The sequence below is a fragment of the Podarcis filfolensis genome (genome assembly GCF_964270895.1).
Source record: "Podarcis filfolensis genome assembly, chromosome: 11".
In the NCBI taxonomy this organism is placed as follows: Eukaryota; Metazoa; Chordata; class Lepidosauria; order Squamata; family Lacertidae; genus Podarcis; species Podarcis filfolensis.
The window spans coordinates 1,849,179-1,872,292 of NC_139613.1; the positions used below are offsets into that span (position 1 = coordinate 1,849,179).

The 23,114-nt window shown below is 47.3% G+C and overlaps 1 protein-coding gene across 1 annotated transcript in view; it reads right to left on the reverse strand.

Moving 5' to 3' along the window:
• The window catches only part of CNTFR (ciliary neurotrophic factor receptor), a 428,103-nt gene that overhangs the window by 329,691 nt on the left and 75,298 nt on the right, over positions 1-23,114 (reverse strand). The window contains exon 2 of the mRNA XM_083575841.1: positions 3,817-3,926. The gene's annotated coding sequence lies outside the window, so the exon portion shown is untranslated. The remainder of the gene's footprint in view (positions 1-3,816; positions 3,927-23,114) is intronic.

Sequence of the window (23,114 nt, forward strand, 5' to 3'; positions counted from 1 at the left end):
CAGCCTGAAATGTCAAGCTTGCTGACATCATAAGCCTCTGCCGTTCACACCTCCGGTGCTGCTCAAGCGAGGCAGCAATGAGATCGAAAGCACAAGAGAGAAGTCGGAGTCAGAGGGGACCCCAAGAGTCATCTAGTCTATCCCCCTGCAATGCAGGAATCCCAGCTATAGCATCCCTGACAGATGGCCTTCCAACCTCTGCTTTAAGAGCCCTCCTACTAAAAAACCCCGCAGCGAGTAGTTCCTCCACCTTCAGGGGCTCATGTGGGGGTAAGACCAAAAGTGAGAGGGGGACTTCTCTGTGGGGACCCCCAAACTGAGAAATTCCCTCCCCACAGAGGTCTGTTTGGCACCTTCATTGCACAGTTTCCAGAGGATGCGTAAGACAGATTTCTTTGTCCCAGCCTTTGACACTTGAGGTGCGTGTTTTAAGGACATGGCTCATTTTTTATGGTTGTAAGTTGTTTTAAACTGTTTTTAATGTTTGCGTATTTTATTGATTTCATGAACTCTACATATACACCGTTTGATGGTTTAAAAAAACTTAAAGTGGCTGTGTTTCATTGTTGCTTTAATGTTGTAACTTGCCCTGGGACGTTAGAGTGAAGGGCAGATAATTAAGAAACAAGAACAATTTAACAACAGCAGCAACACCTTGGCAGGTGTATTACGCAAGAGGGGGAAATCAGGATCGAATATGTGGGCCGACCTTCAAGCATACAACAAAATGCACAAAATAAAAATGGGAAAAGCAGAGATTGGGAATTTAGAGGGTACCTTCAGAAACAATGCGAAGTTAAGACTGGAGAGATTAGATGACCTGCTTGTGTTCAGATGTGCATTTTTGCAACCATCCCATCCTACAGCCTTAGGACCATCTATGACTTGCTGGATAGATCCATCTTTTCAAGCCAGTAGAGATGCCCTTTCTGTAACCCCAGCTGGGTCTGGGCTGAGGACCACAACTGCTCTCATCCGTCCCTCTCTTGATATTTCCCAGTTATTGACTATATAATCTCAGGGGTGATGCACTTGGATTTAATAAAATCTCTCCAGGGATTCTAAAGAGACTTACAAAACAACGATGCCCTTTTGGGTGAAAAAGGAAATGTCAATCATTTACCTGAAAAAGAAGCAGAACCACTCAAAACGAAATCAATCATGAGCAAAAACCTATTACAGATTAGAGCATCTCAGAAACAAAAACAAAATTCAAATCCATCGGTTTGAATCCCACAACAATGAAATTTCCATTTCCCCCCTTTGGTGGCAAAGAAGCAGTTCCTTGCCTTGCATTATGCAGGCTTCAGATAGATTCTCAAACAGCATCCAAGCATAAGCAAGAAACAATCAGATAAAATTCAGATGAACCTTCCTAGAATCACTTCAAAGTCCCCATGGGATCTTCGGCTGACTCATTACTTTCGCATCTCAGGCCCTCCAAAGCGATGACATCAGACCGAGCTCAGATCACCCCCAGGCCTGGCGTAACGACATCAGCGCCATCCTGATGACACAGCTACTGCCTGTATCATTCATGACATCACCCTGGAACACGAGATGCAGGAAGGAGCTCTCAGAGGAGCAAAGGAGAGATCAAAAGACACAAACACTCCTCTGAAGTCACTGCAACAAAGAACAGGACGAGTCACTCGCTCCCAATGCTAAGTCTGAAAGGCTTCTGGGAGCTGGTCAGGTTGCAAAAACTATGAGAAATGTGCAGCCCTCCAGGAGCAGAATAGTAAAAAAAAAAAATACACTGAGTCATTAGAAGTCTTTGCAACTATACTGGATATTATATATTATATATATATATATATATATATATATATAATTACCCCATTCTCCTTAAGGAGTCCAGGATGGCAAACAGGGCCAGATTTAGGTTTCATGAAGCCCTAAACTACTGAAGGTAATGGGGCTCTTTCTATGTCCAGCTGTCCTTTGTCAACAGCAAATTGTCGCTGTTTTTTCGTGTTGACCATTTGCACATAAGAAAATATGTATTTTATCAAAGTAATTGTTGAACTGGATATGACTAAGAAGAAGTATCCAGGTTTTATTCCTTTAATTTTTTGGGGGGGGGCCCAAGAGAGTGGGACCCTAAGCTATAGCTTGTTTAGCTCCTGTGTAAATCCGGCACTGATGGAGAACAACAATAACAACATCACAAAAATTATTCCAGTACAGATGCGGATTGGGAAAGATCTGCACTTTGAAGGATCATTGGAAGAGGAAGGTCTTGAGCAGAAAAGGCAGCAGAGACAGCCACTGCCTAATATTCAGGGGAGGGTATTCCAAAGGGCAGGCGCCACAACATTAAAAGCCTGATTCCTACATTGTGGGGAATGGACCTGCTGATAAGATTGCCCTGCAGGAGGAGCTCAACAGTGATCCGTCGGGTACAGAAGAGGTGAAATGGTCTTCCAGATATCCTGATCCTAAGCCATTTAGGGCTGTGGTTCCCAATTTTTTGGGACTTACTGCCAAATTAGTTCCATAAGCTCATCCCCACTGCCCTTTCCTTACCCGGCTCTACAAAAAGCATTGTTCAGAACAGCGGTTTTCACGACCCACTAAGGAGGATAATAACGCAATAAAATTCAAGGCGCTAACAATTAATTGCATGTTTATTCAAAATCCAAATAAAACTGTTGAGTTTAATTAATGGAACAAAGCTGATGTCCTTGATCCAGGGATACCAGCTTTCCAGAATCTGATTGTCATTTATCCCTCTGGCACCCCCCTTGCTGTTTAAAGCCCCCCTAGATCATCCCACCCCAGAGGGCGGTGCTGCCCACCTGTATAAGGTTTTATCCATCAAAAGGAGCACCTTCAACTTAGCTGGGTAGCTTACTGGCAGCCACTGCAACTCTACTGAACATGGGAGAACATGCTGGCACCAGGACAGTTTGCAGACCCAAATATGTTTGCAAATGTAGCATGAAGGCTGGCAACATGAACCCTGCCATATGGCAATCCGTTGCAGACGACTCACAGCGCCTGGAAGACAGGCAGTCGACTCGTGCATCCACAGCAGTGCCCAGAGGAGGAATGCCCTCTGGGAGGAGCAAAGAGAGAAGAAACGTGCTGGTGCATCTGCAGCAACACAGCTGGACGCCTTCACCTGTCCCAGATGCAACAAAACAGGTCTGTCTCTCTCACACTGGTCTCTACAGCAGGCACTGCAACCATCCAACAGTTTGATTTCATCATTGTCTACCAAGACGGGCAGATGCCAGCCGGCCAACTATTGTGCCCCATTGAGCAGCTTCCAAACCAACCTTAAGGGCAGCCCCACAATGAGCACATTGCAGGAATCCAGCCCAGAGCTTACCGGCATATGGACAACAGCAGTCAGGCTATCTTGGCCCAGAGATAGCTGTAGCAGCTTTACCTGCGAGAGCTGGGAAAAGGAACTCCTAGCCACTAGGGTCACCTGCAGCTGTAGTGGCGCAAAGATGGAGCCAGGAGCACCCCGGACTGCTCCTTCTGGGGGAGTCCAACCCCATCCAAAGCAGGCAATTGATCAGTTACCTGGACCTGGGAACCAGCTGCCTCAATCTTGCCAGGATTCGGAGCTTGCTGGACCCACCAGAAGGCAGAAGAAACTCAGGGTGCGTTTGGCATCATCAGGGGAAGACTCTGTGCCAAGAACGTGCCAATGGACAGAGCAAGCGGCAAAGCTGTAATAATTCTCATCTATCACCAAACTACTTGAGGGCCACCCAAATGTAGCTTGCAGGAGCTTCCTGAGCAGTAACCTCCATGAACACAGAATAAACGTGCATTGGTCTCTGGTCAAGAGGCCCTTACCTCTCAGGTGTTGCAGGCAGCAAGGTGTGGTCCAAATTGCTCATCCAACTCCTCTCAGCTTCTCCACGCTTTCCCTGTTCTGGGGTCTCGCCTTTGAAATCCAGGGCTTCCTGCCAAGATAAAAGCAGGTGTCGAGTCAGGTGAAATCACAGGAAATCTTTGCACCGCTTTTCTGCTGTTAGCGTTGCTAAGTTCCGCCCCTGAGCTGCTCTCCGCCCCCTGCAAAATGCTTTGCAAAAAGGAGACGTTTGCCACTTTTTTTTCTTGCCTTGCTCAGCGTCCAGAAAAGCCAAAAAACATCCAGCCTTTCTGGATGCTGAGCAAATATGAGTGATTTCTTTACATGGCAGGCATCTGTACATGCGGCTTTGAAGTTCCACTCTGCTGGGAGTGCGGCAGAGCAGTTAGAGTGCGGGACTAGGACCTGGGAGATCTGGGTTCGAATCCCCCACTTGGTCATGAAGCTTGCTGGGTGTGGCCTTCAGCCAACCATTGCCTCTCAACTTAACCTACCTCACAGGCTTGTTGTGGGAATTGAAAGAGGAGGGGGAGAACCATGTATGCCACCTTGAGCTGCTTGGAGGAAAAGGTGGTATACAATTGCAATATATAAATACATGCAAGCCTGTGCGTGGTTCAATTATTTCACTACAACCCCATGAGGTAGGCTAGGCTGCAGGATGTTTGCTACCTTAGCAAGCACTAGGGCTAATCCAGGATTCAAACACGAGTCTTCCACACCCAAGTAAGAAAATGGCCATGTCAGGGATAAGAGAAAAGACAAGTCTCAAAGGTGAAAAAAAAAACAAAGTTATTCAGCTGAGAACATTTTGGTTAATGTTGAAAAATGAAAAGCCACATCACTTTCCAGACTCCCCTTCCCTGCAAGTATTCCAAGCACCATAGCCAAGCATATCTTAACCCCCTTTACGACCTTCCTGCGAGGAAGGCTGCCGTTCTTCCAAGGATTAAGCCTGCCAATTGCTCTTCAGAGGGAACCCATTAATACTATCTCATCGCTATGTTTTGGCGCTGGCAGGCTTTTGGTCTCTGCAGAAGATGCCCGTCCTGCAAGTATGCTCAACGTGGTTGGCATTACTGTTGAAAAACAGGTTCCTAAGGCAGCTCCGGGGAATTTCTTACACACACAGGACTGGGAAGCCTCCGTGCCGCGTCCAGTGGCCCAGACGGAGAACTTTGTCACAAAGTACTTGGCAACACGTGGGAGTCCTTGCATTGACTTCCAGCGGGTTGCTGGATCTGATCTTTCGAAGGCCCATTAAACAGGAGTAAATAAGGGAAACTCCCGCGCAGGCCTGATTGAGAAACTCATTTGCAAAGCTCTGGGAAATAATTGCAAAGTTTTCCTGGAGCTTGAAGGAGGGAGCGGTCCGTTTGTCACTGCGGCAGCCCATGCCGGGCGCCCATTCATCACGCTTGTCAGGTGTCAGCCACTGAAAAATTCAGCAGTACCTTCCCCCCCTCCCACCGGGCAGCCCATCATTCACAAGGCAGGCAGAGAGGATGCCTGGAGACCACCAGAGCAATGACTGACAAATGTGACAGAAAGCGCACACCTACATGCAAAGCGCCATTTGCACCCAAGTGCTCGCGGGCCTCGCTACATAATAATCAAAGAAGAGACTGCTGGATCTGGCCCATGGACCTTCTAGGCCAGGATCCTGTTCTCACAGCGGCCAACCCAATGCCCATTATGGGAAACCCACAAGCAGGGCAGCACACAGAATAATAATAATAATATTAATAATAATAATACCCCACCCATCCGGCTGGATTTCCCCAGCCACTCTGGGCAGCTGCCAACAGAATATTTAAAACACAATAAAACATTAAACATTAAAAACTTCCCTAAACAGGGCTGCTTTCAGATGTCTTCTAAAAGTCAGATGGTTGTTTATTTCCTTGACATCTGATGGGAGGGCGTTCCACAGGGTGGGTGCCACCACCGAGAAGGCCCTCTGCCTGGTTCCCTGTAACTTGGCTTCTCACAATGAGGGAACCACCTAAAGGCCCTTGGTGCTGGATCTCAGTGTCTGGGATGAACAATGGGGGTGGACTTTAAAGGTCAGCACCTACACTTTGAATTGTGCTTGGAAATGTACCGGGAACCAAGGCTGGACTTTCAGGACCGGTGTTATATGGTCTCAGTGGCCGCTCCCAGTCACCAGTCTAGCTGCCACAGGTTGCGTTTTTTCAGGTTGCGGACCGCCGAAACCCGGAAGTACCGGAGCGGGTTACTTCTGGGTTTTGACAGTCGTGCATGTGCAGACGTGCTAAATCGTGCTTTGCGCATGCAAAGGAGCGCAGAATCACAACCCACACATGCACAGACACAGGTTGCGAACGTGCATTCCGCACGGATCACGTTTGCAACCTGAGACAGGCAGGCAGACACCCTCTTTAAGTTTCCCATAACAGGGCAAACAGCCTCTGGGGGAAGGGATCAACTTATTTGCTTATTTCTGGAAGTGACGCTGACCCCGGTCGCCCCCCCCCCAATTGGGCCGTTCATTCACCCCAGGTCACCTGGTGCAAGAGAGCATCTCTGTGACCCGACCAAGGACTGAGGGCACAGAGGGCAACGCTTGGTGGGTGCTCTTCAGCTCCTGAGCCCCCTCCCCTGCAAGCCCCCATCCCAATCTCTCCCCCCCCCCCCCCCCGCCTGTCTAGACAAGCTTTTACTGGCTTAGGATAATCAAGCGTTTATTCCAACAGCATATTTTTAGGGCGTCTTTTTTATATATAGACATGTTTTATCTTGTCATTTTCCCCCCTTGTACCTTGATTGCTTTATAATTAATATTTTTATGTTGCAATATCCCCGTGTTTGTAAAAGGCTATTACCTTCTCTGAGGCTCCTATAGATGCACATGGTTATAAATCCGGGGGAATAAAAAAGTTAAAAGGTTTTAAAACCGGGAAGGCTGACGCAGCCAGACTAACCTATCGGAGGCTGTTTTCCTGGCCCCTTCCCCTCCCATCAGAAATAAACCTCCGATAGAAGCAAGGAGGGAAGCAACAAGGGCTAAATTGAGATACCAGCCGCCTCCCAGAATGAGACGCAAGAAGGAGCTTTGGGGCCTTGGCTAAACCAGGTGCTCAGGAACTGTACCTGTTCCAGGTGTGGGGCAGAGCCAGATTTGGGACAGCACAGGAAGCTCCCCAGCAGATGGAGCAAAGTCAAGGGGAGCTTCAATAGACAGGTCTTGGGACAGCAAGTCGCAACTCAGAAAGCAGTAGTCAGTACCAACTGCACCCAAAGGAACTACAGTGGTACCTCTAGTTGTGAACAGGATCCGTTCCGGAGCTCCATTCACAACATGAGCAGAATGCAACCCGCATCTGCACGTGCGCAGGTCGCTATTTGCCGCTTCTGCGCATTATGTCATTTTGAGCGTCTGCGCATGCGCGAGCGGTGAAACCCTTTCCGGTATTTCCGGGTTGCCGCGGGACGCAACCTGAAAAGATTTAACCTGAAGCAAACGTAACAAGAGGTATGACTGTATTATGAAAATAAGAAATACCGTATTGGCCAGAATATAAGCCACACCCTTCAAATTTGGTGTCTTGGGAGCTGCAGACAGGACGGGCGCCGTTACCACACACTCCCGGGCTGCTCTGGGGGGGGGAGCCACCTTGCTTTGCTGGCGGCCTCCCCCCATTCCTTCCGATGACTTGGGGAAGGCTTGGGAGCAGCAAGCGGGCGGGCTGGCCGCCATTGTCCTGCACTGCTTCCGGGGGGGGGGGAGAGAGCTGTGCCGCTTTGCTGGCAGCGTAAGGTCGTAAATATAAGCCACACTTTAACTTTTCACGATCGGAATTTGGGGGGGAAACCCCGCAGCTTATATTCAGGCCAATACGGTAATTAGGGAGGGGGCGCCAAATGTTGTCCTCCTTCGTGTTACCAAAGTGGGTGGGGAGATGGAGAGGAGAGGGTTGGTGCTCATCAACATGTTGCGAGTAGGTAGGCCCCGGGGATGAGCTGTATTCTGCATGGCCCCCATTTGGTCCAATCAGACCCAGGCTCAGGCAAGCAAGAAATTGGGTTGCGCGCGTGTTCTTTTCCCCCAAGCAATGTGAATTAAAGGAAAAGGGAGCAAGGAATTTGCTATTTGCTGGAAACTGTTTTGCAGAGGCGAGAAGACAGCAGCGGGGGGGGGGGGGCAGGGGGAAAGCAAGCACTGAACCCCCCTCTGATGGCGGGGCTGCACGAAACCATGGAAACTGGCAATCTTCTTGCTCTGGACCGAATGGACTTTGTCCAATCCATTTGAGGCTCTTCAGGAAAGGGCGACCCAAGAGGATGGAGCGACTCCCCTATGGAGAAAGCTTGAGGCATTTGGGAGCTTTGGGTTTAGAGCAGCCTTTCTCAACCTGTGGGTCCCCAGACATTGTTGAACTACAACTCCCATCTCCCCTAGCTAGCAAGGCCAGAGCTCAGGAATGATGGGAGTTGTAGTCCAACATCTGGGGACCCACAGATTGAGAACCACTGGTTTAGAGAGAAGGCAAATAAGGGGAGGCGGGTCATGACAGAAGTTTATAAAATGATACCTGGCCTGGAGAAAATGGATAGAGGGATTTTTTTCTCCCTCTCTCGTAACACTAGAACTCACAGACATTCCGGGAAACTGAATGTTGGAAAATTAGGGAGAAAGAAAACGCCTTTCTTCCTGCAACACACAGTTAAACTGTGGAACTCCCTCCCACCAGGGGCAGTGGAGCCACAAGTCCAGATGGCTTTAAAAAAGGATGAGACAAATTCATAGAGGAGGAGAGGGCTTCAAGGGCTACTAGTCAAGATGGCGATGTTCTGCTTCCACAGTTGCTGGAAACCACAGGATATCATACAACAAAAAATAATATTTAGAATATGGTGGACCCCGTTACGTTTGTTTAAAAAGGGGCTATCTAAGGTATTGAACTGTTCAAGAGGCAATAGGAATAATGCTTCTCTAAAATATGTTTTTTCCTTGTCCTATACAGTCAGGGGCCCCTTTACCTATACCTTACCTATACATCGGGTTAAAGTCGCTGCAGGTTAAATCTTTTCAGGTTGCGTCCCACGACAACCCTGAAGTAACAGAACGGGTTACTTCTGGGTTTCACCGCTCGCGCATGCACAGATGCTCAAAATGACGTCACGTGCATGTACAGAAGGGGTGAATCACGAACCGTGCAGGTTGCATTCTGCTCAGGATGCGAACGGGGTTCCGGAACGGATCCCGTTCACATCCAGAGGTACCACTGTATTGAAAAACTTTTGGCAGAAGGTAACTGAAACCATCAACAGAACTGTACGGAACAACCTTACATTTACAAAGCAAAATATCCTCTTCAATTATATACCCAGCACCTTACAAAAGGACAATACAAGTGGACTCTCCCTGCCCTTATCACGGCAAAAAGACTGATACTGATGAAGTGGAAAAATAATAATGTAGCAGCTCCCTTCTACGATTGGATTGAAGACTTATACAAACTCGAAACATATTAACAACTTGCATGTCAACGCAGACTTGCCATGGACAAATTCAATGATATTTGGAATCCATTCTTACAAATACTGTAATAGGTTAAGATCTGGTGAAGTACAATAACAACCTTGTAAAATATGCAGTTTTCTGGGGGGGGTTCCCCCTCCCCCCTTTGTTTTCCCTTCTGCATGGATTCTGTTTCTCTTTTACTTTTTTGTTTGCGTCTCACCATGTTTGGTGCACATATGGTTATGTACTTTTTGAACTTTCAGTAAAGATGTTAAAGGTAAAGGGTAAAGGGACCCCTGACCATTAGGTCCAGTCATGGCAGACTCTGGGGTTGCGGTGCTCATCTCACTTTACTGGCCGAGGGAGCCGGCGTACAGCTTCCGGGTCATGTGGCCAGCAGGACTAAGCCACTTCTGGTGAACCAGAGCAGCGCACGGAAATGCCGTTTACTTTCCCGCCAGAGCGGTACCTATTTATCTACTTGCACTTTGATGTGCTTTTGAACTGCTAGGTTGGCAGGAGCAGGGACCGAACAATGGGAGCTCACCCCGTCACGGGGATTCGAACCACTGACCTTCTGATTGGCAAGTCCTAGGCTCTGTGGTTTAACCCACAGCGCCACCTGCGTCCCCAATAAAGATGTTACCAAAAAGAAAAAGGAGGGGGAAATGGCCTTTTGCTTAGGTTGTTCCTGGCCATCGTAAGAATAGCACACTCATTTTTTGTCTCATACCATTCCATTCTGCTCTCCAAAGAACTCTAGTACAGATGCAAGACCTTTTCTGGAACAGACCCAAGTCCCACCTAGTCTGGATTTGTTCCAACAGTTTGAAGGCCAAAAGCCCACCTCTGTTTGCCCCCAGATCTGGTCCTCAAGAGGAACAAATTCCTGCATTGCCAGGGGTTGGACTAGATGACCCTTGGCTTCCCTCCCAACTCGAAGTCCTTCCTGAGGATGACATTTCTACTTAACTACCTTGACTAATAGCCAGCCTGTGAGAAAGAACTAATTAGCAAGAAGGGTTGGACTGGGGAGACGACAGCACAGAGTGTGCAGAATGGCTGCTTCCCTCCAAAGCAAACTGAATTAGTAAATATAAAGAGTTCCTCCTGGGGAAAAAGCATGCAACTTTGTCAATTAGGCAAGTAATTACAAATTAAGGAGTGACGAGTACACGAGGATCGCGGCTTGTTCAGTAGCCAAAAGGCACAAAGGGGCACTGTCGGAATTAACCCACCCACCCCCCGCGCTACATACGTCCTAGCGGCAAGAAAATTGCTCTGGAAAACTTGGCACCGCACAAGGAAGCCTGTATATATCTTGCAACTCCCAGATTCTGGCAGGCTGAAGGATTGCAGAGATGCCTGCCAACACCAGGATCCAGGCTGTTGCAAAGAGGCTGCATTGGGCGACCCAGGCAGCTGCCTTGCCCGATAGCATCTCTGTGCAAGTGCAAGAGCCACGCAGGTCTGAGTCAGAGGGTGACTCGGCGTCACAAGCAAGGTCAAACGCCTCCTCGGCAGATCAGATGGGGATGACGGCAGGCTACGCCGACAGATGGCCTCACCGTTGCTTTCAGCCCAGGCCTGAGTCACAGGGACAGCGCAGGATCCAGACGAGTTGGGGGGAGGTTCGGTCTCTGGGAGGGCAGAGTGGCGATGGGTCCCTGGGGCCGCTTCCGAGTGCTGCTCTTCCCAGCCAGGGTTTCAGATGGCTGACCTCAGGCCCCTCTGCTGTCCGCAGGGACGCAAGGCAAACAGTCCCTAATAGCACTATTTCACTTTCCTGTGATGTGGCATCGATAGCGGCTGCAGGGTCCCCAAGTGCCAGATTTTGCCAAAATCCAGGTTTGGAGCAGCACCGCTGCAGCTGCAGCCACTCCTGAACGTCAGGTTACAAATGGGCAAGATGTGAAAGCATCACACACGTGCTTGGGTAAAATTCTACTACTGGAAGGAACCCACAGGTCATCTAACCGAACCCCACGATGATGCCAGGGCCATAATTGGTGGATGCTGTCCAGAATGCATGGGGTTGAGGAAGAGTGTGCCAACGCATCAAAAAAGATCTGGGATGATTCCGGGAAGCTAGTCAGGACGTATTGCAGCGGATGAGCTAAAGGCAGTGTGGCATAGTGGTTAGTGTTGGACTAAGACACCTGGGAGGTAAAGGTAAAGGGACCCCTGAAAATTAAGTCCAGTCACGAACGACTCTGGGGTTGCGGCGCTCATCTCGCTTTACAGGCCGAGGGAGCCAGTGTTTGTCTGCTTCCACAGACAGTTTTTCCGGGTCCTGTGGCCAGCATGAATAAGCCGCTTCTGGCGAAACCAGAGCAGCGCACGGAAACGCCGTTTACCTTCCCACCGGAGTGGTACCTATTTATCTACTTGCACTTTGACGTGCTTTCGAATTGCTAGGTTGGCAGGAGCAGGGACTGAGCAACAGGAGCTCACCCCGTCGCGGGGATTCAAACCGCCGACCTTCTGATCGGCAAGCCCTAGGCTCTGTGGTTTAACCCACAGTGCCACCCGCATCCCCTGGGAGAGCAGGGTTCAAATCCCCACTTGTCATGAAACTCAGACGTTAGGCCAGTCACTGCCGCTCAGCCTGACCTACCTCGTAGGGACGTTGTGTGGGTTAGATAGGGAAGGGGAGAACTGTGAATGCCACCTTGAGCTCCCTGGGCAAAAAGGTGAGGTAGAAATGCCAGATATAAAATAATCACTTATTCATAATCATGGGACAATGTGGCAGTGGGGAGAGGAAGACCTCCCCATCCCCAAACATGAGTGAAGTCTTTGTTCCGATAGTCCGAAACACTACAGATTAGTGGAAGGAAACCTACATGACATGTCACTTACCAAGAAAAGATACCAATGGTTGCATCTAGCATTAGTCCTTCTCAGAGTAGACCCACTAGAATTAATGGGTGTGCAGTTGTCAGTCAGCTCCTCTGAACAGAACTTGGGCTGGATACAGTCCCAGGTCCCTGTCTTAACACAGGCGGAATCTTTTGCACACAGGACGGGTTTGTCATTCATAAATTATTGGATTATCGAGCACAATTTCTCCTTCTGTTGGAACGCTGCATGTAAGAAAATTTATACAAAACAGAAAATGACATAACACTGTGATATGTCTGCAATACTTTACCAAGCAGAATTAGATTAAAGGTAAAGCACAGATTAGGATCCAATCTTTGTCGTCATGAGATAAATATAAGACCAGGCATCTCCAAAACAAGTTTGAAAAATGCACAGTTGTTATTTGTTGGCTCTTAAAAGTGCTGTTTGTGTGTGTGTGTGTGTGTGTGTGTGTGTTGCTTTTGCCATTTCATCCACATGAGGGGGGGCACTACCAACTGCAGGGAGAGAGGAAGGGGTTTGCAGAGACACCCCATGCCCAGCACACCAGCTCCATGGGACAAGGTATGAATGAAATGCGCAAATGCCACTTACACAGCTCAATAGGCAGAGGCAAAAAATGTGTGTTTGACTTCCTGACTTCAAGGATGTGATTTTCACCTATGCACATAGGAAGGATTTGCCTGTCCCATCGCTGTGCACTAAACATGGCCCCAGCCCATCAGGTCATCCAGCAAAGCGGACTGTTGGAAGATTCAGGACAGACCAAATAAAAATAATAATATTTCAGTCTACGGCAAGAAAGATGCAGTAACGACAACCAACTTGGATGGCTTCACAGAACCACAGGCATGTAGACTTGGAAGGGACCCTGGGGGGCAATAATACAACCCCCTGCAACGCAGGAATCACAACTAGATCATATATGACAGACACCCATTCAACTTCTGCTTCGAAACCTCCAAGGAAGGAGAGTCCAGCACCTCCCAAGGGAGTCCGTTTTACTATCAAACAACTCTTAATTGGCAGAAAGCTTTTCCCGAAGTTTAGTCAGAATGTCCTTTCTTGCAAACTGAAGCCATTAGTCCAAGTCCTTTGCTCCAGAGCAGGAGAAAAGCTTGCTGTCCCTTCAGCATGATAGCGATTTAGAAAACGCTATCGTATCTCCTCTCAGTCTCCTCTTTTCCAGGCTAAACATACCCAGCTCCTTCAACCATTCCTCATGAAGCTTGGTTTCCAGACCCTTGACCATCTTGGTCTCCCTCCTCTGCACACCTCCCAGCTTGTCAACATCCTTCTTAAATTGTGGTGCCCAGAATTGGACACAGTATTCCAGGTGTGGCCTGACCAAGGCAGAACAGAGTGGTACTATCACTTCCCTTGACCTGGACACTAGACTTCTATTGATGCAGCCTAGAATAGCATTCACTTTTTTGCTGCTGCATCACACTGTTGACTTAGGTGAAGCTTGTGGTTTATTCAAGATCCCTTTTGCATCCTTTTCAAAAGGGCACGGGTCTTAACATTTTGTCTATTGATGGCTACCAGTCACAGAAATTGCCAGGGTGAGTTGCAGTGTGATTCAGAAGACCATTTGCTCAGAATCCCAAGGCAGGAGAGGGCTGAGGTTCTGCATGCTGGCTTCTCCTAGATATCTGGATGGCCGCTGGGAGAACAAAATGCTGGATTAGATAGGTTTGGGGGCTGACCCCATTCCTAATGTTCCTACAAAAAGGCAAAGCAAGACAAGAAACAGTCAGCCCTTCCTGGGAAACAGCTGACACCTCAATAATCTGGGCAAGGGCAATCCTGCAAAAGTGCAACCATCATGAATGGCAACCATTGACAGCCTTGCCCTTCGTGAAGTTGTTTGATCCTTTTAAAGCCAACCAGTTTGCCAGCATGGCTATATATTGTGGTAGCAACTTCCACAGGTCAACTACACATCAGGTGAGGACCCCAACTTTCTTCCCCCAAGGGGCAGTGCAAAGGAGGCCCACAGATTGACACCCATCTAAGCACTGGCCAGACTGACTCCTGTTTTGCTGGAGCTTTCGAAGTGCCTTTTGCACCATGAACTGGGATACCCTATGTCAGGAATGAGCCAGCTCCAAGCGAAGAATTGCAGCCAACTTCAGAAAGCAGCCAGGAACAGAGAGTCTCAGATATTGGAGAGCAGGCAGCTGCAGACTTCGGCTCTTTGACGAACCAGCTGATAAGGCAGTAGCTGAGAGCAGGCGGGAACACAGCCAAAGCTCGCAGGAAGCACAAAGAGGCATGAATAGACTCAGCCTCTCAGCACAGAAAGAGGTTGGAGCTGATCCACTAAGTCCGAAGAGTCGGTGAATGGGAGGGCTTCAAGACAGGAAGCAAAACAAGAGACATAAGAGTCGAAAGTTCAATATCTTCTGTCGCGGCTGGAAGGAGTCTTCAGAAGGGTCATCTTGAGTAATGATGCTGGAGGCTTTGTCAAAGCCGTCCAGAGCTATCTGTTTGTTTTTGCAGTGAATCCTCCTTTTCAATTACCTACGCTTACTGTGTTATCAAGCAGGGAACCTGGACTCCCGACACCCTAACAGGGAGAAATCCAGCGGGCGATGTTTTTCCAGGGCTGCAGAAAAGAAGGAAAGAGAGGAGAGGAGGACGATTCACCTGCCCCACTTGCGCTTGCCAAGCAGCTGAGCAAACAAGCGAATGGAGGGCAGGAATCAAACCAATGGCTTCAAGAAAGGAGATTCCTACTCAACGTCAGGAATAACTTTCTGGCAGCAAGAGCTGTTCCAACAGTGGGATTGTCTCCACTTGGGAAACTGTGGGCTCTCCTTCCTTGGAGGTTTTTAATCAGAGTTTGGAGGACCATCTGTCATAGATACTTTAGTGGAGATTTCTTGCATTGCAGGGGGTTGGACTAGATGACCCTTGGGTCCCTTCCAACTTTATGATTCTATGAATGCTGCTGGAAAGACCCCAGTGTCCTGTCCGGCTCTTCATGGCCACTCCTGCCTGCTGATATTTGGCTCCAGACTTTCTGCCCCTGTCTCCACATAAAGCATGCCAAACTAGGCTCCTGCCCTTCTTCCCAGAGGGGCTGGCAGACAGTGTGTACAAGCCCTGCTGAACCCAACAAAGGTGCCATTTCGGTGCCCTGTACAGCACCCACCACACAGATGCTAAATCACGGTCAACGCAACAGCAGCAGCAGAAGCAGGAAGGCAGCTAGTTTCTCCGAAAAGGAATGGCGTCTGCTCAAGGTCTGAGCCGTCTGCGTAGTTCATCACCGAGATTCACAGCTTCCTTAATTTCACTTAAGCGGCTGTGCCATATTTCAGAGAGAAGAGCATTGTGGGTAGCTGAGACGGGGAGGCCAAGCGCTCTGCAATGGCCCAGCCAATGCTCTCGGCAGGAACGTCACAGCAGCAAAACTTCCGGTGGGGGCCTTGAGGGCTGGGTGCATCCATTGACCTCCCCCCAACACACTTGTTACACAATTTAGATTTGGGTTTCATTAATATTACTGTATGTAATTGCTTCCCCTGCACGTGGAATAATAGAATTGTAGAGTTGGAATCTCTAATAGAATCGGCTGAAGGAGCTGTTTAGCTCACAAAAGGGGAGACTGGGAAGAGATATGCAAGCCATCTTCAAATATCTGAAAGGACGTCACATGCAAGATGAAACCAGCTTGTCTTCTCCTGTTCCAGAGGGAAGGACCCAAACCAAGGGCTTCAAGTTAAAAGAAAGGAGAGTCTGACTCAACACCAGGAAAAAATTTCTGATGGCAAGAGCAGTTATAATAATAATAATAATTTATACTCTGGGCGGCATCTAAAAAAGTATTAAAATACAGTAGTCTGTTAAACAGGGACGTGGGTGGCACTGTGGGTTAAACCACAGAGCCTAGGACTTGCCGATCACAAGGTCGGCGGTTCGAATCCCCGCAATGGGGTGAGCTCCCGTTGCTCAGTCCCTGCTCCTGCCAACCTAGCAGTTCGAAAGCACGAAATGAAAGTAGATAAACAGGTACTGCTCCAGCGGGAAGGTAAACAGCGTTTCCATGCGCTGCTCTGGTTCGCCAGAAGCAGCTTAGTCATGCCGGCCACATAACCCGGAAGCTGTACGCTGGCTCCCTTGGCCAATAAAGCGAGATAAGCGCCCCAACCCCAGAGTCAGCCACAACTGGACCTAATGGTCAGGGGTCCCTTTCCCTTAGTCTGTTAAACATTAAAAGCTTCCCTAAACAGGGCTACCTTTAGATGTCTTCTAAAAGTCTGGTAGTTGTTTTTCTCTTTGACAACTGGTGGGAGGGCATTCCACAGGGCGGGTGCCACCACCAAGAAGACCCTCTGCCTGGTTCCCTGTAACTTGGCTTCTCGCAGGGAGGGAACTGCCAGAAGGCCCTTGGAGCTGGACCTCAGTGTCTGGGCAGAACGATGGAGGTGGAGACGCTCCTTCAGGTATACAGGACCGAGGCCGTTTAGGGCTTTAAAGGTCAGCACCAACTCTTTGAATTGTGCTCGGAAACGTACAGTTCAACAGTAGAATGGTCCCCCTCGGGAGATGGTGGACTCTCCTTCCCTGGAGGTTTTCAAACAGAGGCTGGATCTGCCAGGGATTATTTGGCTGCAATTCCAGCCATGCAGGGGGTTGGACTAGATGACCCCTGGGTTCCCTTCCAACTATAATTCTATGAGGCTGCACATGAACTCCCCAATTCCAACGCTGAGAGATGCTTTTTATCGCCCTTCTGGTAGGGAGCGTAGAGGAGGAGGCAACCTGCACCATTCTTATGGGGTATAGATTTCATTCAGCTAAGAAACCCCCAGATTTGGGGGAATCCCCAGTTTTGCCTCTTTCACACGCCTGCAGTCACCAGCGATCCTTGGGAGACAAATTCTGGTGACAGTTTTGATTTGCCTGCCTCCCTCTGGCTATAAGCTTGTGTCCTTGGATACCCTCTTATAACTGCAAAAGGTTGGTGGCAGCCCCTTAAATTTTCCGGTGGCTCTAAATACCTGCCTTTCCAACTCTTCCCCATTCATCACTGCCAAACTCAGAAGTTGGTTGAGAGTCGGAAAGAGCGCTGTTTAATACATTGCCAGCCCTTGTAAATCCCTGAGCGCTCCTGGGCAGCAGCTAGGGACATTCAGTCGGGCTGTGCTCAGAGACAGAGAGAGGCCTTTCCAGACATGTAGGAAGGGGTGGGGGGAGAGGAGAGAAAGTGGCGAGATTCAAATTCCCAACAAGACAGTAGCAAATGAGGCTTTAGGTTCAGTGACTGCAGCAGCCGAGGGAGCTAATAAACACAGACATGAGAGCTAAATTGTCTTCTGAAAGTCGTATCAGTTGCTCACATTAGAGGCTCCTTCTAGCAATTTCAGAGTATCAATAATAAATGCGGAATAATTACAGCTTGCCTCCTCCTTCTCACTCCCCCCCTCCCGTTGCTCTTTTGCTTTTTTGACAGCGTCTGCTTAAACGGGGGCAGCCAGAGAGCCAAGCGCCTTTTGCCAAGCACTTGATCCACCTGCCCAGAGGGGACCCACGCACCCAAACGCAGCCGATGAACCAGGAAGCCGACTGCAGGAGCCAATTAGGGCTGGAAACGAAAGCCCACCGTGCAGATTGCTTCGCAGACCCTAAAAATTGGGGAGCTTGTCAAGGGCAGGAGGGAAGGTTATAAGCATGTTAAGAACACAAAAGCATTAAGAGGAGCTCTGCTGGATCAGGCCAGTAGCCCATCTAGTCTAGCATCTTGCTCTCCCAGGGGTCAACCACATGCCCCAGTGGGAAACCAGGAAGCAGGATCTGGGCCCCAGAGACCTCTTCCTTCCTGTGGTTTCTACCAACTGGGATTCAGAAGTCGAGGCAGGGCATAGCCATCCTTGGCTAGGAGACACCAATAGCCCTTTTCTCCTCCATGAATTTGTCCAGTTCCTCTTTCAAAGCCATCCAGGCTGGTGGTCATTGCTGCCTCCTGCAGCAGGGAGTTCCATGGATTAACCATGTACAGTGGTACCTCGGGTTAAGAACTTAATTCGTTCCGGAGGTCCATTCTTAACCTGGAAATGTTCTTAACCTGAAGCACCACTTTAGCTAATGAGGCCTCCCGCTGCCGCACAATTTCTGTTCTCATCCTGAAGCAAAGTTCTTTTTTTTTTAAAAAAAAAATAATTCATTTTTCATTTTCATTCATTACATACATCTCAAATTCTTAACATTTACTATATATTTCTCCCTCCCCTCCAAGACTTCCCCCAACTTTCGTTTCTGGTTTGTTTCTATTTTCACCCGCTTTGCTATCTCTCACAAAATTGGAAGACTGGAGAAATACCAACTAAAGAACAACGGCAAGAGAAGTTGATGAACTATGCAGAACTGGCAAAAATGACAGAAAAACTAAGAGAAAAAGACAACAGAGACTTTGAAAAAGATTGGGAACCATTCATATTATATTTGCAGAAACAGAAGCAAAGTTCTTAACCCGAGGTACTATTTCTGGGTTAGCGGAGTCTGTAACCTGAAGCATCTGTAACCTGAGGTACGACTGTACTGTGCATTGTTTTGATTCCATTCAAGTTTTTGTTTTAACAGTTATCTTTCACGTGCTTTTAGCTTTGGTACTTTATCCGTGTTCCTTTAAGTTGTGTAAGCAACCTCGAGTCCCAGCCTGGGAGAAAGACATATATGTATAAATACATATACAGTGGTACCTCGGAAGTCAAACAGAATCCGTTCCAGAAGTCCATTCGACTTCCAAAACGTTCGGAAACCAAATTGTGGCTTCTGATTGGCTGTAGGAAGCTTCTGCAGCCAATCGGAAGCCCCGTTGATGTTCAGCTTCCAAAAATAGCTCACAAACTGCAACACTCACTTCCGGTTTGAAGTGTTTGGGAGCCAAAACGTCCGAGTACCAAGGCGTTCAACAGCCAAGGTACGACTGTATATATGGATGTGTCCCGTCTGTCAAAATAATTCCAGCCATCCATATTTTGGCTTCATCCCCCATGGAAGCAGCTTTGATATTTCCTTGCATGTTCCCTTCTTGGTTTTCAGATCCCGAAAAAAGCATTTTTGCCCTGGACAAGTCTCATTCTTTTTGGGCTCCTCAGGATGCGAGCGCCAGCATCCACAGGTCCAACTTTTCCAGCTTCTTAAATCCTGCCATTTTGATGCCCATTGTCTTTATAGACAGTTCCACTGTCTTCCTGCCACCAGTTGATTCTTAGCATCTATAAGAGCTGAAATAAGCACCACGTCGGGGAGAAAGCACAGAAAACCTCACAAATCACACTTGAAAGTGTGCTGCATTTTAATCCTGAATTTCACCCCCCCCAAAAAAAAGACAGCCAGGAAAAGTCACTCAGCTGATACAAACTGTATTTTAAAAGCAGAAGTAAGGTAAGAATATGCTTTTGCTCGCAGAAATGACGAGCAGAATCCGAAACCAGGGAAGAGAAGCAGCGCAAGAAGAATGGAAAAAATTCAAGGACTATTTAAAGAAATATTACAAAGTTAATGAAAGTTAGAATGATGTTGGACTGGAAAGTAAATGGTTACTATTAGCAATGGTTAAGACAAGGAGAATAAGGAAGATCAGTTTAAATCTAAATTAAAATAAGGGAAGATTTGCTGAGTAATCGATAAGAATTTGGAATACAGAAAAGGGAGGCATGAGGAAGTCGGGGAAGAAAGGTACAAGAAACTAGGATATGAAATGGTACATGTTTTTTTTGTTTTGTTTTTGTCTTTGTATGTTTATGTATGTTATGTCTATATGGAAAAAATTCTCGAATAAAAATATTAAAAAAAAAAAAAAAGAATATGCTTTTGCTCAATTTGAAGCAACCTCAAAGTACTGGTATTCCACAAATGGCCAAGACCCAGATAGATAATTTCTGCTTCATCAGAAACTCTTGTTTAAAAGGCAATGCACACAAGAAGTCTGTATTTGTGTACAAAGTGATGCTCTTCCAAGTGATAAAAGCAAAATTGAAATATCTCCCTTCCAACATCCTAAACAAAAGGAGTGTCAATGGATTTGTCAACCACTCACATTAAAAAGTGATGATGGTCGCAGTCTGAACTTGCACATTGTAGAGACATCGAAATGTGTTGAGGTTCAAATGCAGAGGAAAAATCAGATCAAGAAGCCCCCATGTGCTGATATCAGGACCTGAAGGAAGGCAGAGCTTGGAGAGGGTCGATTCAAGGGAAAAATCCTAGAACTGTAGAGTTGGAAGGGACCCAAGGGGTCATCTAGTCCAGCCCCCTGCAATGCAGGAATCACAGCAAAGAAGAAAGAGGAATAATCTGAAGGCCTCCGCAAAAGGGAACAGGGTGTAGCTTCATTTGCACCCAAAAAGCTCCTCTGCAGGGCCAGGGAGAGGAAGCACTCACCTGAACATTGTATATTGAGATCCGAAAAAATATTAAGGGAAGGAGCCATTGCTCAGAGCACCTGATCTGCTTGCAGAAGGTCCCCAAGTTGGATTAATTTGAGGCCATTTTTCATGTCTTCACCCCAAAGGAAATGGGGGAGAGTAGAGACAAGAGTAAGGGCCTTTGCAGTGGTGGCTCCCCATTTGACAAATGCTCTCCTTGTGGAAGCACAACTTGAGCTGTGCCGTCACTGTCTGCTTGTATCTTATTGGCCTTGGGGCTTAAAGTTTTTAATTTGGGAGGGTAGTAACATAGGCCTTGATTGTGACCGTCCACTAATCACAACAATTTTATTTTACTAGCAACACTAAAATACAAACTCCCAGGTCAAAAGTCGTAAGGCTTATCCACACACAGCTTTTGAGTTCTGTTTGCAATTATTATTATTATTATTACTACTACTACTATTACTATTATTGCCCCAGAGCTTTCCCCGCAAATCCCTACTCTTCAAAGCTGGAGCACAACAGATGACAATTCAGATTTTCTGTGGATTGCCATTTGCTCTGATTGAGCTTTAAAGAGCAGTTTTTGGTTTCTTCAGAGGCCTTTCTTCTGGGCATTGTCAGCCAATTGGTGCTAAAGAAGGACAGAACTTTTTTATGTACGCTACAACAGCAGCAAGAATACTTATTGCAAAGTATTGGAAGACGCAAGATTTACCCACGTTGGAAGAATGGCAGATTAAGAAGATGGATTATATGGGACTGGCAGAATCCGGGACCAGGGAGAAGAGGCGGTGGAAGAAGATTGGAAGAAATTTAAAGACTATTTACAGAAATATTGCAAAATTAATGAATGTTAGAATGATGTTGGATAGAAATTAAGTGGTTTCCAGCTGTAATGCTTTAAGAATATGGAAAAATGAATTGATAATGGATGAAAATACTGAGTTATAAAAAGTTAAATTATATATATAAGATGAATGAAAGAGGGTAAGGATTTGCTGATTTGATTAGTTAAATGGGAATACAAGAAGGGGAGGTGTGAGGAAGTCAATGAAACAAGCAAATGAGTTTTAAGTTATGAAAAATAATTGTTTTTAACTTTTCTTGTTTCTTCTGTATGCTCTAATTTTTTTAATTTTTATTTTTTATTATTATGTGTTTTTGTATATTTGTTTTTGTAAAATCTTAATAAATATTTCTTAAAAAAATAAAAAATAAATAAAGAGCAGTTTTTGCAGGGGACTCTCCCGGGCAAGAGAAAGAGTGCTTAGACACGAAGCTTTAAAGCATGAAAAGTTAAAGCGCAACATGGGGTCTACCCACCCCGAAAACCAGCACTCTCACTCTTCCCCAATCCCGAAAACCTTGCCTCTGAGAGAGTAGCAAGCCATGGAGAAGAAGACTCACTTAGACGCAGTGGCGTAGCGTGGGGGGTGCAGGGGGGGCGGGCCGCACCGGGCGCAACATCTGGGGTTAGGGCAAATCCATGGGTTAGGGGGCGCAAATCCACGGGTTAGGGGGCGCAAATCTGCGGGTTAGGGGGCGCAAATTACTTGCCTTGCCCCGGGTGCTGACAACCCACGCTACACCACTGCTTAGACGTGAGGCCTTACTGGCTTCTTCTCATCTGAAAGCGATGCTCTTGAGTTTCATTTCTTTGAATGGAGGCATGGCAGCTTTTCATTTCGTCTGCCTCACGATCCTGTCCAGCGAAGGATACTGCCCACAGAGCTCTAGAGATTTAGGTAATGGAATTGTGCCGATACCGGTCCAAAAAGAGGAATCGAAACAGCACTGAATTCTCTCTCCCCAGATGGGAAGATCTTCCATGCATTTGCAAATTTCGTTGCAGAAACATGGAAACGGGCTGAGAATTCAGCATCCAGATGATTTAGGAGGCAAGGTTTCTAGCCCCTGAGCCTCAAGAGGGGGAAACAGCAAACAAGCAGGAGGACCAAATAGAAATTTCTAAAACCTGGACAAGTCGAAAGGGCTGAGTCATGCTGGTCAGCAAGACCCAACTGGGTCAAGCTGCAATAGTCAAACTTTCTTATATTTAGCCAGTATGCGAAAAGATAGCACACGCCTTTTTCTGTGAAGGTAGCCAACTGTAAGCAAATGTAGGCTGGTCTCACTGCTTTAGGAAATCCATTACGACCACAGAATGTTTTCACAGATGTTTTCAGAGAATATAAAAACATAAGCAGAGTCTTCTGGATCAGGCCAATGCCCCTCCCATCTTGTCCAGCAGCTGCCCATGGGAAACAGGCAGGATCTGAGCAAAAGAGACCTCTCCTCCCCTGTGTTTTCCAGCCACTGGGATTCAGAACCAGTGCTATAACCTCAGATATATAAGCTAGGTGCCAATGGCTTCTTAAACCTTAAAGTCACCAAAACGAAATGGCTAGCCATTTGTGGGGGCCAGAGGGCACAAAAGTCGTATTTTCCAATGCAACTTTTTGGTTCCTGAAATTCGTTCTGATTGTGCAGAGAAAATATAATGGACAGAATTCTAGAGGATTGTGGTATTATTGTGTGA